Genomic DNA, 15,186 nt, shown 5'->3' with positions numbered 1-15,186 from the left:
GAGAAGCCTAGTGTCAGCCTGGGAAAGAACCAAGAGGCTGCAGGACAATCACAGCCCTTGCTTATCTGCCCAGCTTAGTTGACTTCTGGGTTTTTCATTTCTAAAAGACAACCGTGGTGATTGAGACATAAACTCTGCACAAGGCCCTGGCAGTGACAGCGACAAGAAGGCAACTAAAAACGCCTTGCAGGCTCAACCCATAACTTTCTTTTAACACGGAAACTGAATTCCATCCGATGATTAAAATTCAATACGAGCCTGTATTTGAGACATGCTTCTTTTGCTTGTTTATGCACCCTGATTCCTTATTCCCAAGTGCACCGGTCACGTGGGAGAGGAGTAATGGATCTTAAAATAGCAGTGTATCAGTAAACATACTATTTATAATTCAGCTGCTTTGTATTTTTACATCAGTCTGAAAAAAATATTCCTCTACAAGTTTTATAATTAGCTTGCAAAAAAATAATCCCTAGAATCAAAGGAAAGACGATTCTCAACCTGTCGAACAGGTAACTGTATACAACCTACGGCTTCTGAGGCATGTCAACAATGACAGCTACGTGATGGCGAGGAATGAAGACTGACGTGAGTTGACCAAACGTCTTCACCACATGCAGAGTGACTATGGGTCACTCACAATTCTCCTGCAGTCTATTTTATCTTTACACTCAAGAATGTTTTCATGAACATTTAAAAATGATATGATATATATTATTCCCCCCTGTGCCACAGTCTGGGAAGAAGAGATGAGCTGTTTTATGTTTTACCAAGTAGTGTGGAACAATCAGAAAACCGTCCTGCCCGAGGATTGGCACGGGACCTGGCACTTGCTGGAAGGGGCTCAGTAAGTGGTGGAATGAATGCATGACCCCAACAAATTATTGATCTTTTAAAAGAAATAGCATTGTGAAACATATGTAACCTAAAGTTTGTCACTTCAGCTGTATTTATGTATATAATTGAATGATGTTAATTGCAACCATCACCCCTATTTCAACAGCTTGTCTACCACCCCAAGCAGCAATTCAGCACCCACTGAACAATGACGCCCTCCGTCCCAGCCTCTGGTAACCACGGATCTACTTTGGTCAGGCAGATTCCCATATACCTATCCTAAGTATTTCATACAAGTGGGATCCTGCCTTGTTTTTTTGTGTCTAGTTTATTTCATTCAACAGAGTGTTTTCAGGGTTTCATTCATGTTGTAGCACGTGTCAGAACTTCTTTTTTCTATGGTGGCTGAAAAATATCCTACCATGTATATATATACATACTCTATTTTATTTATGCACCACTCTTCGCCTATTGTGAATAGTGCGGAAATGGAAAATGGAACCCTGGTATCGAGACTCCGATTTAAATTCTATATATCTAGGAGTAGAACCGCTGGTTCACATGGAAATGTTATGTTTACATTTTTAAAGAATTGCCCATTGTTTTCCCCACTGGTAGCACCATTTTATACCAAAATATAGAGGAGGTATCTAATGTCTCTCTACTTAATATTTTCCTTTTTTTCTGCTAGTAGTGGGTCAAGTAGGTATGGAGTGGTAGCTCATTGTGGGTTTGACTTGAATTTCCCTGGTGGCACTGTCAGGGGAGTCCGGGTGGTGTAATGGTTATTTGTTGGGCTTTAACTGCAAGGTTAGCAGTTTGAGACCATGAGCTGCTCCTCGGACGAAAGATGGGGCTTTCTACTCTCATAAGGAGCTGCAGTCTTGGAAACTCCCAGGAGCAGTTCTACTCTGTCCAATGGGATCGCAGTGAGTGGTAATTAACTTATTGGCAATGAGTTTGGATTTTTAGTTCTTTGGTGGCAATGCTGGGTAAACACTGAGCTGTTACCATAAGGTCGATGGTTCCAACACATCAGCCACTCCTTGGACAAAAGAGGAGGCAGTCTGCTCCCATAAAGATTTAAAGCATTGTAAAATTTTAAATCTCTGTCCCGTAGGGTTGGTATCAATTTTAAAGTTTTTATTGTTTTTGTTTTTCCATATGCTTATTGACCACTGTCTATTCATCCTCTGCCCATTTTTGGATTGGTTTGTTGGTCTTCTTGTTGAATGATTAACTTATTTTTAAAATTAGAAATTTTAAGGTAGGGTCACTAGAGGACAGAAGATATAGGTTTCCTCCAAGTTAGCTATTAAACTTTGAATTTTGTGCCTGGTTGACACAAAGCACTGAAACCAGACATACGTGATGTGACAGAGCTTCAATGTTTTAGCTTAAAGGCACAGCATAACTTTAAATACTGCCCAGGCCAGAAAGTGACTTCTAATTATAAGAGGACAAATGACAGTATTTTGTCTCTATTCAATTTATTCAGTGTATCCTTCATAATTACATTGCCTCCATAAATCTTAAAAAGCCAATCTGTGGTTGCTAAGAGAAGAACGAAGTCCCAGAGAGCAGAGACGCAGCGACAAGCAGGACAGTCCTGCCCAGCGAGGAAGCCAAGACTCATTCCATCATTCACAGGAAGCCAGAGAACTAACACCAGGCAGAGGCAAAACAGAGATGCAACGGTAGAAAGATATTTGATATATGTATATGACTTTGTAAAGATTTCTATTGTGCATGTGTAACATAATCCTGCTCAACAAAATCAATAAATCACTTAGCACTGACAATGACCAAGCATTATTCTAAGTGATTATTCAACACCTCAGTTTTAATGTCCATAAACGTTTACATGGGCGAATTCATTTTTATGTCCATAATCTATTTCTGACCCCATGATGGTTATTTCCCATTTTATAGATGAGGAAGCTAAGGTTTAGAGAGGGGATTCATCATTGAGCCCATGCACATGATAAGAGGCAGTGTTGAGAGTTGAACCTGAGCAGCGTGGTCCAGAGTCCATGCTAACAAGACAAAAACGGTACCACACAATATGCATACTTTTGCATCTGCTATTTTTCACTGAGCGTAAGGATTTCTGAGGTTCATGCACATGATAGGGTAGATCAGTACTTCGTTGCTGTTGATTATGAAACGCTATTCTACTGTATGGGCACGCCACACTTTGAATATCCATTCCTCAGCTGATGGCCATTTGGAGCGCTTCCAGTTTGTGGCGAGCATGAACAAGGCTGCTATGGACATGTACTTTAGAGGTTCTAGCTTAGCACCTTCTAGGCCCAGCCCTAGGCCTGGGACGGCTGAGTTACACGATGTGTGTACAGGTAAGAGCGTTCCAAACTGCATTCTAAGTGGAAACAGCACCAGCCAGCAACGTGCGACAGCATTGCTTCTCCACAGCCCTGCCAACATTTGGTACTGGCTTCTTGACGGTCACCATTTCCGTGGCTGTGTAGGGGCAGCTCATTGTGGGCGTGATTAATTTTAGATACACTGCTGGAGTGTCTTGACATGTGATTATTGACCGTTGTAGAAATGTCTACTCACTTATTTTGACCATGTAAAAATATGTCCTTATAGTCTTCTCATATTTCTTTGTATCCCCATTCCATGAGTGCTCTGTTAGGCATTTTTACACTTCCTGGCTGGCTGCATGTGCCTAGGGAAGTCGGTTTTATTTTCTTTAAAAACAGGGCTTCATTTCTATGTTGGGAATTTGTTTGTTGGGGTCAGGGAGGGCTAAGAAGATGGGCCTCATTAAAAGAAAGCAACAGGCCCACAAGCAAACAGATGAAAGTATGATGAGCGAGAGGGAGGGAGAGGTTGTTGGGCGTCACGATGACAACAGGTCGGATGGAGCAGGCCAGCCGCGGGGCGAGAGCCACTCAACTGACGTCTGGGCGCTCTGGAAACGGGAAAGGAGGATTCAGGGAGGAGATGGTGGGAGCGAAGGCTAGCATACTGTTTCCTTTAACAAGCAGAAGCTCTTGTACTGATAGGTGAGATTTGTCAACCAAGTTTGCTGCTGAAAATAAACTGGGGCCCGCTGGACCTCAGTCGAAGCCCTTGAGACAACTCTCAGCTTCCGAACCGGGCTTCTGTAGTCAGGATCCATCCCGCGGACTCAGCGCCATCTGGGTGCTTTTCAGTGGTGGGATTTCGCTGGGTTGCACCGGGTCTGCAGAACCCAGACCTACTTTTTTGTTGAGTTGGGTGAAATGGGTGTTAAAATGGCCCTTGTAATCAGGGCTCTCTCTAAGGTGGGCAGCTGGACAGCTGTCCAATGTGGGAATCATCCATTTCCATTCCTTACTCTTTTTTAACGTTCATCTGCCCAACAGCACATTTTAAGCACCTGTAGGAATGTTCCTTCTACCCATCGGTATAAAAATTTGGACAAAATTATGCTGGTAATACTTCTTTCATAAAACTCATTACACTTTTGATGAAATACTACATCTTTATTTCCTTACGTTTGTTACTTCAATCAACAAAAATATAGAGGGACAAAGTGCCAACCAACTCAAGGACGAGATCCTGTCATTCGTTTCAGCTCTGTGCTGTGGTCTAAATTCCCATGAGTTATTAGGGGTGAATTCTGCAATTCCTGGAAGTGTTCAAAAAGCTAAACATATTGTCAGAATGGTTGCTGTGACGTTAGCAGAAGCAGAAAGGGGTTTTCAAAGATGCCCATAGTGTGTTCCGAGAAGGGAACTCACCTGTTTCTAATCTATCGAACACCGTGCCTATTGTCTCCTTAGCCTACCTCTAAAGCCGTGGTTCTCAGCCTTCCTAACACCACGATCCTTTCATACAGCTTCTCAGGTGGGGGTGCCCCCAACCACAACATTATTTTCATTGCTACTTCATCACTCATTTTGCTACTGTGATGAATCGGGCGACCCCTGTGAAAGGGTCGTTCGACGAAAGGGGTCCTACTCCTACAGTGAAAAGACGATTAAGGACAAATCACACAGCTGCTGATGCTGAGAGAAAAGTGAGGACGCCAATCAAGAAGCAACATGGAAATGGCTTAAGCAACAGTTTTAATGTATTTGGTCAGGTATTATTTAATATTTTAAAAATTAAAAAAAAATTTATTGGGGGCTCTGACAGCTCTCCGAACAATCCACACATCCATTGTGTCCAGCACAATTTTACATATGTTGCCATCATCCTTTTGAATACGTTTTCTTTCTACTTGAGTTCTTAGTATCAGCTCCTCATTTTTTCCTCCCTTCCCCACCCTCTCACCCTCATGAACCCTTGATAAATTATTATTATTTTCATATCTTACACTGTCCACTGTCTCCCTGCACCCATGTTTCTGTTGTTCGGCACCCTGGGCGGGGGTTGGGGTGGGGGTTACAATGCGTCGATCATTGCGATCGGTTCGGGCTTTCTTATAACATAGTCTACTTTTGTGTATCTCTTTTATTGTTCTTATTTAAATATTACCTGTATGAAATGATAAACTATTTTTGGTATATCTTTTTTTATATACTTAAAATGGTCATTAGGGCAGCGAGCAAATCACGCTACTGGTGGCTTTCTAACACAGGGCCCCTCCGAGTCTTCCAGGTTTGAACTTGCAGCTGCTGGGCCGGAAGGGTGCATTTTAAACAGGGGGCCAGGATGATTCTCAGAAAAGCGTGAGAGCTTCCATTTCAGAGAGGAGACCTCTCCGTACTGAGGAGCGCCCGCCCGGCCCTCCCCAGAGCGGTTTGCAGCTGGGTTCAGGAGGCCAAACAGCACTGACCGCTCTCCCTCTTCCTGCTCACAGACTTGTCAATTGGAAAAAAAACCCCACTCCCTCCTCACCAATGTTTGCCAACTACGTCAGGTAGTGGCAGGTTTATTTCAGCTGCTCACCAAACACAGCCTCCTTCTTCTGAATTAGTTATATCTCTTTATGAACAGAACCGCTTGTCAGTGTCTAGAGTAAGCCTATCATTCCTGCCTTCATTTCTCTGATGCTGGAGGCCGGCACACCAGCAGTACTCACTCTGCTTCCACGGCAGCAGCGAGCTCACAGAGCCCCTGTGGCACTGCTCCAAGGACAGCCAGAGGGCCAACAGGAACGCAGTGCTGGCTTCCTGAAGATCCCTGCCCGCCTCGCCTCCTTGGAGCCCAGGGAAGCGGCTTTGTGCGGAAGAGGGAGACTTCTCTTCTCCCACCCCATCTTTGTTCCCGGGCGCCAGAGATGTTTACAGCAGCTGTACCCTGTGAGGTGGTCTCTGGGAGTCAGTTCTGGGTTGGTAGTGGGGTGAGAAATCTCATCTTTCTTTTTCTGAGCCCACCAATGAGTAGGAAGTTCTGTCACATAGAGCAATCCCAGCAGCCAGAGAGAGATGCAAGAGTCTGGTGGGCTAGAGGAAGGAGGTGGGGGCTGGGGTAATAGCCCCTTAGGACTGACTGCTAATAATGGATCCGCAAAGGCTCAAAAGCACTGGATATAAGCCCTCAAAGGGATTTTCTACACACCGAGATTGTATGTAAGAAGTAGATACATGCTACATGCATACATACACATGTATGTATCAGATAAATGAAATTGAACACTGCATTTAAGAAAGTGGATGAAAATGAGAAAAGGCAAATAAGCTTGGTATCTAGAATCAGGACTTCTTTTTGAGGAAATCTATTTCTTTATCACTGGCCCACACATTTACAACTTTATACTAGGATTTGGCATCTCTCGGGCAACTATCAGCAAATAAGCTTTTCTAGGTAAGAAAGCACATCCAGTGGGTGCTGTAATAAAGTGTCGTGAAGAAACTGGATCAGGTACCTGGCTCTCAGAAAGAATAGTGTCTGTGGTCTCAAAGTCTTGTTTTCAAATAAGCAGCCATCTGAGGATTCAACTAAGTCCACATGGAAGAAGCATGCTAGCTTGTGTGATCCAAAGACTGTAAATAACATAATCCAAATCTGAAGGAGGGAATGGTATCAGAGCTTAAAGTAGGAACACCTGGTTTCTAGAAGGCTACGGGTGACAGTGGATGCCCCCAATCCATTTATAGAGTCCATGTATGGACTTAGCTGCTGTGCAATCCCCTCGGATCATAGTTGAAGGATGTGAACACCAGAGAACACTGTAAAGTTGATGATGGCAGATATAGTTAAGTTAAAATACAATATCTTATACTCGACCTCCTTTGAGGCCCATTTTTAAAGCTACTTTAGTTAACAACAACAACAACAAAAACTGAAGGGGAAATACACATGGATTAAGGCCCTGGATTCACGTGGGTCAGGGATGTAAGCAGCCTTGCTATGATGCAGAATGCATGGGAGAGTGGATTGTTGCAGATGCAGTTAGGTTACTATTTAGCACCCCACCATTTGATCTCCCTTATGATCCATTTACATCTGTTCTAGATTTTAATATTTTTTTATTTCTTTACAATTGAAGATTTTTATTTTTTACTTTGTTATTGTTAGTTTTTAAAATTTTTTAAATGTTTTTTTCTGTACATGAAATTCAGGATAGGCAGATCTAGAGAGACAGTAACTAATGCCTCCTTGGGGGTATAGCAAGGGAGATTTGGGATGGGGAGCTAATAACGATGAGTATAAAATTGAAGAAAATGTTCTAAAATTGGTTGTGGTGATAATTGTACAACTCTTCTTGATGTGACTGAACTATTGAATTGTGTGACATATGAATTATATGCCAATAAAACTGCTGCAAAGAAAACACATCAAAGGCAGGGGAAGTGAGAACTGCCAGGTAGTGGTGGCTCAATGATGAACTCTCCCCTTCTCGGAGGTAGATGCGGGATTAATTCCCATCCAACACAAGCCAAGAGCAGCTGTCCCTTGTCTGCCACTTTCCTTCCAGTGATGACTTGGCTTGCATGTTGCTGCTATGATGCCGAACAGGTTCTGGCCGAGCTGACAGGCTGGGGTAAAAAGGGCTGGCATCAATCAGACAAACGTGTCATTAACAACCCTGCAGATGACGATGGGCCAATCCCTCTGAGGAGTCAGAGGTCGACTCGGCAGCAGCTGACAACAAGAAATGAGACGTGCTTTGGCTAGGCTCAGAGAGGTGGTGTTATCTGTGACGACATCTTTGACAGGATGGTTCGTTTTAATTGTGATCTCATAGTAATATCACTTTTTTTCCCATTAGGGTGGGCTTCTTGTGGTTCTGTGGGGTGGGGGAGTGGTGATTTCCAAACCCAACATATGTGGCACAGAAACAAGTAAGCTCGAAGGCTGCCGTGCCAAGAACCAGTAGTGCACTGACACGCTACTTCCCGGAGACTCTCACCCTGGCACGTGTGTCCGCACTGAGGACACAATCTCTCCGGACACTCTATGGCGGACTTCCCGCGCGGTGTTAGCTGACGAAGAGTCCCAGGATGACACAATGCAGTGTTTCCTTCCCAGCTCAAAGGGTGCTAGTGGGTTCCAGCTTCCCCAGAGGTGCCTCAGAAGACAGGCCTGGTGACCTGCTTCCCGAAGGGCACATTCTTGAAAGCCCCAGGGAGCAGGTCCACTCTGCACACACAGGGTCCCCATGAGCCAGGCCTGACCCCACGTCAGCTAACCACATGGTGCGGGACTGAAAGCACCTTCTTTTACACTCTGTGTTCTGCGGGTGATTAGCTGGGCCACCTGCACGCTGCTAGACTGAATCCGGACATTAGCAGGTGGCAAGGCCCAAGTTTGCAGATGCTACTGCTAACTTGGGTTCATCAGAATCATAAAAAATAAATGAGTACTCCCTCAATGCACGAATACTTTCTTCTATTAAATTGGCACTCCACGATGCTCACCCTCCTGACACAACTGCTGAAGCCAAAGCGGGTGAACAAGTAAATGTGGTGAAGAAAGCTGATGGTGCCCGGCTATCAAAAGAGATAGTGTCTGGGGGTCTTGTAGGCTTGAAGGTGAACAAGCAGCCATGTAGCTCAGAAGCAAAAAAGCCCACATGGAAGAAGCACACCAACCTGTGCAATCACGAGGTGCCAAAGGGATCAGGTATAAGGCATCATTAAAAAAATACCATAGTGAATGAAGGGGGAAGTGCAGAGTGGAGACCCAAAGCCCATTTGTTGGCCACTGGAGATCCCCTCACAGAGGGGTCTAGGGGAGGAGATGAGTCAGCCAGGGTGCGATGTAGTACTGATGAAGAATACAGCTTTACCCCAGATCCTGGATGCTTCCTCCCCCCCCACCCCCAACTACCATGATCCGAATTCTACCTTGTAAGACTGGGTAGAGCAGAGGTTATAAACTGGTACTATAGGACCTGGAGGCACAGGGAATCCAGGGTGGATGATACCTCCAGGACCAGGGGTGTGAGGGGCGATACTGGGAGAGTGGAGAGTAAATGGGTTGGAAAGAGGGAACCGATTACAAGGATCTACATGTGACCTCCTCCCTGGGGGATGGACAACAGAGAAGGGGGTGAAGGGAGACGCCGGATAGGGAAAGATATGACAAAATAATAATCTAAAATTACCAAGGGCTCATGAGGGAGGGGGAAGCGGGGAGGGAGGGGAAAAAAAAAGAGGACCTGATGCAAAGGGCTTAAATGGAGAGCAAATGCTTTGAAAATGATTAGGGCAAAGAATGTACAGATGTGCTTTATACAATTGATGTATGCATATGTATGGATTGTGATAAGAGTTGTATGAGCCCCTAATAAAATGTTTAAAAAAATAAATGAAGTGACCATTTCCATTATAATCATTGGTTTGACAAATTTAGTAGAATTAGTAGGATATTTAAAGAATTTATTTAGTAGTGATGAAATAATTATGGGAAGTCTGTTTGATGGACAATTGTTTTCCATACAATAAACTATAAGCATGTGCCTGTGAACAGAAAGTCTCCGCGGGCAGTTTGAGAAGACACAGTAGAGTATCATAATGAACTATGCAAAGACCTGGCGTTTTTAAGCCAAACAGGAAGCAAAGCAAACCTCAGCGTAACCCAAATGGAAAGAACTGAAGAAAAATTCAAGCCCCATTGAGTTGAAATATTGAAGGATTCTATGGGCAAAATAGAGAACGCTGCAAGATGATGCCGGAGCATCAAAAGAAGATGGGAGGAATACACAGAGTCACTGTGCCAGAAAGAAGTAGCCAACAGGCAACCATTTCACGAGGTAACATACGATTTAGAACCAATGGCACCGAAGAAGTCCTGGTTGCACTGAAGGCATCAGCGAAACAGAAGTCTTCAGGACTTCATAGAATACCCATCATCATTTTGCTTTCAACCATTTTATTAGAGGCTCATACAACTCTTAGCACCATCCATACATGCATTGATTGTGTAAAGCAATCTGTACATCCTTTGCCCTCATCATTTTCAAAGCATTTGCTCTCCACTTAAGCCCTTTGCACCAGGTCCTCTTTTTTCCCCTCCCTCCCCGCTCTGCCCTCCCTCGTGAGCCCTTGATAATTTATAAATTATTATTTTGCCAATCGACATTTTTCAGCAAGAGGATGAAGCACTGGAAACATCCATTTATTATGCCAAGAAATTTGGAAGGTTGGCCACCCAACTTGAAGAGATCTACATATGCATCCATTCCAATGAAAGATGACCAAAAGAATGCAGGCGTTATTGGACAATATCATTAACATCACATCCAACTAATGTTTTTTCCCTAAACATTTTCCCTAAACATTGTGGCTTGTAGTAAACTACGGACAACATTGTGCTTTGTGGTAAATGTACGTAGACTAAGAGGCAGTCTTTCAAATAGCACAAGGAAAAACTCCATGGTTTAAAATCAGGAAAGGTGTGTGTCAGGGTGGTACCCTTTCACCATATTTATTCAATCCGGATGCGGAGCATCAGAGACTTTAGGTTTTTGAGGAAGAACACAGGATTAGGCTTAGATAAAGGCTGTTAATAACCTGCGTATGCAGACGACACACCCTTGTTTGTTGAAAGTAAGGAGATCTTGAAGCACTTTCTTAAGAAAATGAAAGCCTACAGCCTTCAGTCTGGATTACAGTTCAATGTAAAGAAAACAAAAATTCGAACTGGACCAATAGACATCACTGTGAGTAACAGAAAAGATGTACTTATCAGTGAAGAATTTCATTTTGCTTGGATCCACAGTCAATCGATATCCATGGAATCAGCAGTCAAGAAATCAAATGACGCGTTGCTTTGGGCCAGTCTGTTGGCCAAGACTTCCTTCAAGGGTTGAACAGCAAGGATGTCCCTTTGTGGACTAGAGTGCATGGACCCACGCCATGGTGTCTTCCATGCACATGAAAGTGGGACCATGAATATGGGAGGAGAACGGATGCATTTGGATAGTGGCGGTGTCGAAGACTATTCACAGTGCCATGGGCTGCCAGAAGAACAAACAAACCTATCTTTGGAATGTATCTAGCCCGAATGCTCCTTCGAGGTGAGAACCGTGAGACTTCTCATATACCTTGGACATGTTCACAGGAGAGACCAACCAGTCCTTAGAAAAGGGCATCGTGCATGGGAATGTACCTTGGCAAAAGAAGAGGGAGACCCTCAATAAGATGGATCGACAATGTGGCTGCAAAAATGGCTCAAACGTAACAAAAATTGTGAGGATGGTACAGGACCGGGCAGTGTTTTGTTCTGGTGTGCATGTGGTTGACATGAGTCAGAATCCGCTCAGTGACATTGCACAACAACAACAAAACATACACCTTATTTTCTATCAAGGAAATGTTAAAAGGGGCAAATTCGTTGTAAGGTAGCTAACATTTTTCGCAGAAGTTCATGGGCAGTACCAACAGTTTCACTGCCCACCTACGAGCCAGTCTGCTGGTGACGCACATGTACCCATGGTACCTCGGGAGGGAGCCTGCTTCTGTCAGGCCTCCGTCTGGAAATCCCTACGGAGCAGTGTCCCTCGGTACACATTAGAATGGCCGAGGGACAGACTACTCTATGGCAGTTAACAACAGTCCCAACTGTTTCACACAGTTGTTTTCCGAGGCAGGTTGAAACCACTTAAAATAAGGGTCAAAAGTCAACAGAGTCGTGAGAAATTACTCAGCACTGATGACATGTCAAGCCAAGAGATCCATGAAGTCCCCGTTGGAGCAACCAGAGGAAGCAAGCATCGGGCTGTTAGAGATTCCACTGTGGAACAGAATGTTCTCAACAAGATTCATGTCTCTCTGGGTTACCAAAGCCGTATTACACACACAGAGCAAGTTGGAAGAACTGTGTTCAGTGTTTGCCCACAGTGCTGGGTCAGCTAGGATACAGACGGTCAGGCAGCAATGAAAAAGAGAACAAAATCACGCCCAACAAGAGTAGCCTAACAAAAAGACACATTATTGCTCACACCTGCTGTATGAGCCGAGCAGCGACACGGGGCTCTCACGGGAGGACCATGTCAACATGTGTTTCATGCTCATCACGGCAGGGAGCAGGCGGCGGGCGCTGAACGACAATGAAACCCTTGTATTTACCTGGTCGAAGCACCTCACAGGATCACACCTAAATCGAAGAGAGACGCTATGGAGAGACCTAAGGCCTACTCTAACGATAATTTAAAATAAATTAGTGATGCTTTCCTGGCCACAGGATTGAACATTAATCAAGGAAGTCGCCTCCTTTGAGCTGCCTGAAGTGCAGCTTCACCGGAAGGAGTCTGAGAGGCACAGGTGCGCTGTCCACTAGTCTGAAGGATTTGCTTCCAACCTATGCAGCAGCTGAGAGGAAGAAAGGCCTGGCTAAGTGCCTCTGCAGTGAGCACTGCCAAGAGGCGGCCCTGGGACTCAATATCCTCTGCACTGCACGGCTCTGAAGAGCCAACAGCCACTGGAGGACATGGAGCTATTGCTGTTGTTTTGCTTAAGGAAGGGGGGTTTGCTCCGTGGGCCTATGGGGGCAGAATTGTAGTATTAAAAGTTAAAAGTGGGCAGGAATGCCATTCAGAATGTAGACTTCCTAACAAGGCTAAGATTACTTGGTTAGCTGGCTGTAGGAGATTTGGTAAATTAAGTTAAACACCACCTGGTCACAAGAAGATAGATGCAAAATCTGTCGTTGATACCACTGAATCCTGTGTGTGTGTGTGTGTGTGTGTGTGTGTGTGTGTGCTCGACTTCCTATTTGTATGACCCTTAGCAGCTTGTGTAAGCTCTCTGTGTCCTCATCTGTAAAACGGGAATAAATCTGGGACTTACTTACTGCATTGGGTAGCTGAGTTTATAAGATGCTTAATACGTGATTGTTCATATTAATATAATAGCTGCTTTGAGAGTAGGGAAGAGGAAAAAGATTTGAAAGTTTTCAAGACAATTCTTTTATTTACAAAATAGTACCAAACATTTACGACGTGCCAGCCTCTTTGCTATACTGAGAGATGGAATGGGGAAAGACTGCCCCACCCTCCCGGAGCAATCGCAAATTTCAAAGGGAAAAAAGGGCTAAACAAGCAGATAAAAGTGATAATCTGTGGAGTCAGTTAAATGTGTAGGATGGAGGGAAGCCAGGGCACCTGGGAGGTTCGGGACAGCTGAGGGCGTGGAAGGGCAGTGCGTACATGGGAGATGCAAACAGATCAGGGTGACTGAAGGCGGAACACAAGTTGGACCGAGGTGGGCGTGTTCCTTGCTTGCTTTCTGATTCGAAGCTGTTGAGCACCCTCTGAAGGAGGGTGTCCCTCTGAAGACACAAACTGCAGGTGGAGACTCACAGTAAATGCCTCCTTCTGGAGAAGCCAAGGTGGAGTGGCAACTCTCTCAGAAATGGTTGGGCCCAAAACCCAACCGCCCACCGCTCCCCCTCCCCACATCCTTCCAGTTGATTCTCCGTGATCTAAAAATTCAAATCAAACTCACTGCCATTTGGTCTATTCCGCCTCAAAGCAGCCCTGTAAGACAGGGTAGAACTGCCCTGAAGGTGTCCAAGACTAACTCTTCATGGGAGTGCAAAGTCCCGTCTTTCTCCCGAGGAGCCCCTGGCAGTTTTGAAAAGCTGACCGTGTGGTTATCAGCCTATCATGTAACCACTACCCTATGAGGGCTCTTCTTTTTACTGACACCAGCCCTCTATAGGGTTTCAGAGGCTGTAAATCCTCACAGGAGCGGACAGCCTCATCTTTCTTCCACGGAATGGCTGGTGGGTTTGAACTTAGGCAGATTTATCTTAGAACAAAATGTATGCCTCAGGGCTATTGTTATATGACCTGATGAGAAGAGAGGAGAAGAAAATATAGTCTACCTGGGTGCCTTAGAACATAGTTGGGTTTTTTAAAGGTAATATCCTCTATCACATACAAGTGGAGTCCAACTAACAATATTCAGATTTGACTTCTGTCAAGACTACAGAGATTTCTAGCAGGAACTGGGCAAGTGAGGGGCAGGCCAAAGCTCTATGTGTGGGTAAAGGCTGTGCACAGGGTCAATCTGGTTTCACCTCCTGCTGAGATCTTGCATTTCCACCACAGATATGCTGAATTTGAACCTACCTTTTAGGAAAACCCCAGCCACTTCTAATTAAAACATAGATTCAGTATATCCGGTGGCACTGTTGGCAAGGCATTTGGAGGACCAGTCACAAGGCTGGCAGTTCAGACTCAGCAGCGAGGCCTCAGGAGAAGGACGAGGGCGCCTGCGCCAGTAAAGATGCACCGTCTGGGAATCCGACGCAAGGTCACTAGGAGTTAGAGTCCACTCAGCTGAAGTGCATTGAGTGTTTTTGGCTTTTGGTGTAGAAAGGCAAACCCTTGGCAGGGGTCAAACTGGATCGAACCACTCCAAAGCCCTGGATGGATCACAGAAAAACAAAATGCAGTGGGAGGGAACGCCCTGGAACCCGAGAGGGCGGTGCCCCCGGAGATGAGGACAAACCAGCGTGGTTTAGAGCCTAGGGCAGTGCCAAGTCCCCAGTGCAGAAGTGGGTGAGGTGAAGCCGGGCGTTGACCCTCAGCCAACTCCCCATGGCCTTGGGAGGCCAGGTAAGGCGTTTGGACTTTGTCCAGAGTAAAGGGGGCCTCTGGAGGGTTTGAAGCAGGGAAACTACATGATCACACGTGCATTTTAGAGAACTCACTCTGGCAGTGAGAATCAGTGGTGGGGAGGCTGCTTGGAGTGAGCTACAGTCACCTGATGAGAAGAAGAAAAGGGGAGAGGAAAGAGGGGCCTCTGTTGAGCCCTCAGAGAGGTCACGGCTGCCCAGAGGTGGACCTGAAGCTGGCTGGCAGGAGAGTTGGGAGAGAACCCTGCATGGCAGCCTGAGAAGGCATTTCAGTTCTCAGGGCCGCCCTAGGGGAAGCTCTGAGCAGGGGAGACAAGAGGGACTAGAGGAACCAGCGAGACCGGGAGGAGACAGCGTGCCGAG

The 15,186-nt window shown here is 45.3% G+C and overlaps 1 protein-coding gene across 1 annotated transcript in view; it reads right to left on the bottom strand.

Annotated features, from left to right (window-relative positions):
* C1H1orf21 (chromosome 1 C1orf21 homolog) overlaps positions 1–15,186 on the bottom strand; it is a 317,291-nt gene that overhangs the window by 44,551 nt on the left and 257,554 nt on the right. The window lies entirely within an intron of this gene.

This window comes from Tenrec ecaudatus, chromosome 1 (assembly GCF_050624435.1).
Source record: "Tenrec ecaudatus isolate mTenEca1 chromosome 1, mTenEca1.hap1, whole genome shotgun sequence".
NCBI classification, from domain to species: domain Eukaryota; kingdom Metazoa; phylum Chordata; class Mammalia; order Afrosoricida; family Tenrecidae; genus Tenrec; species Tenrec ecaudatus.
This window is presented reverse-complemented; position numbering and strand designations above follow the sequence as displayed.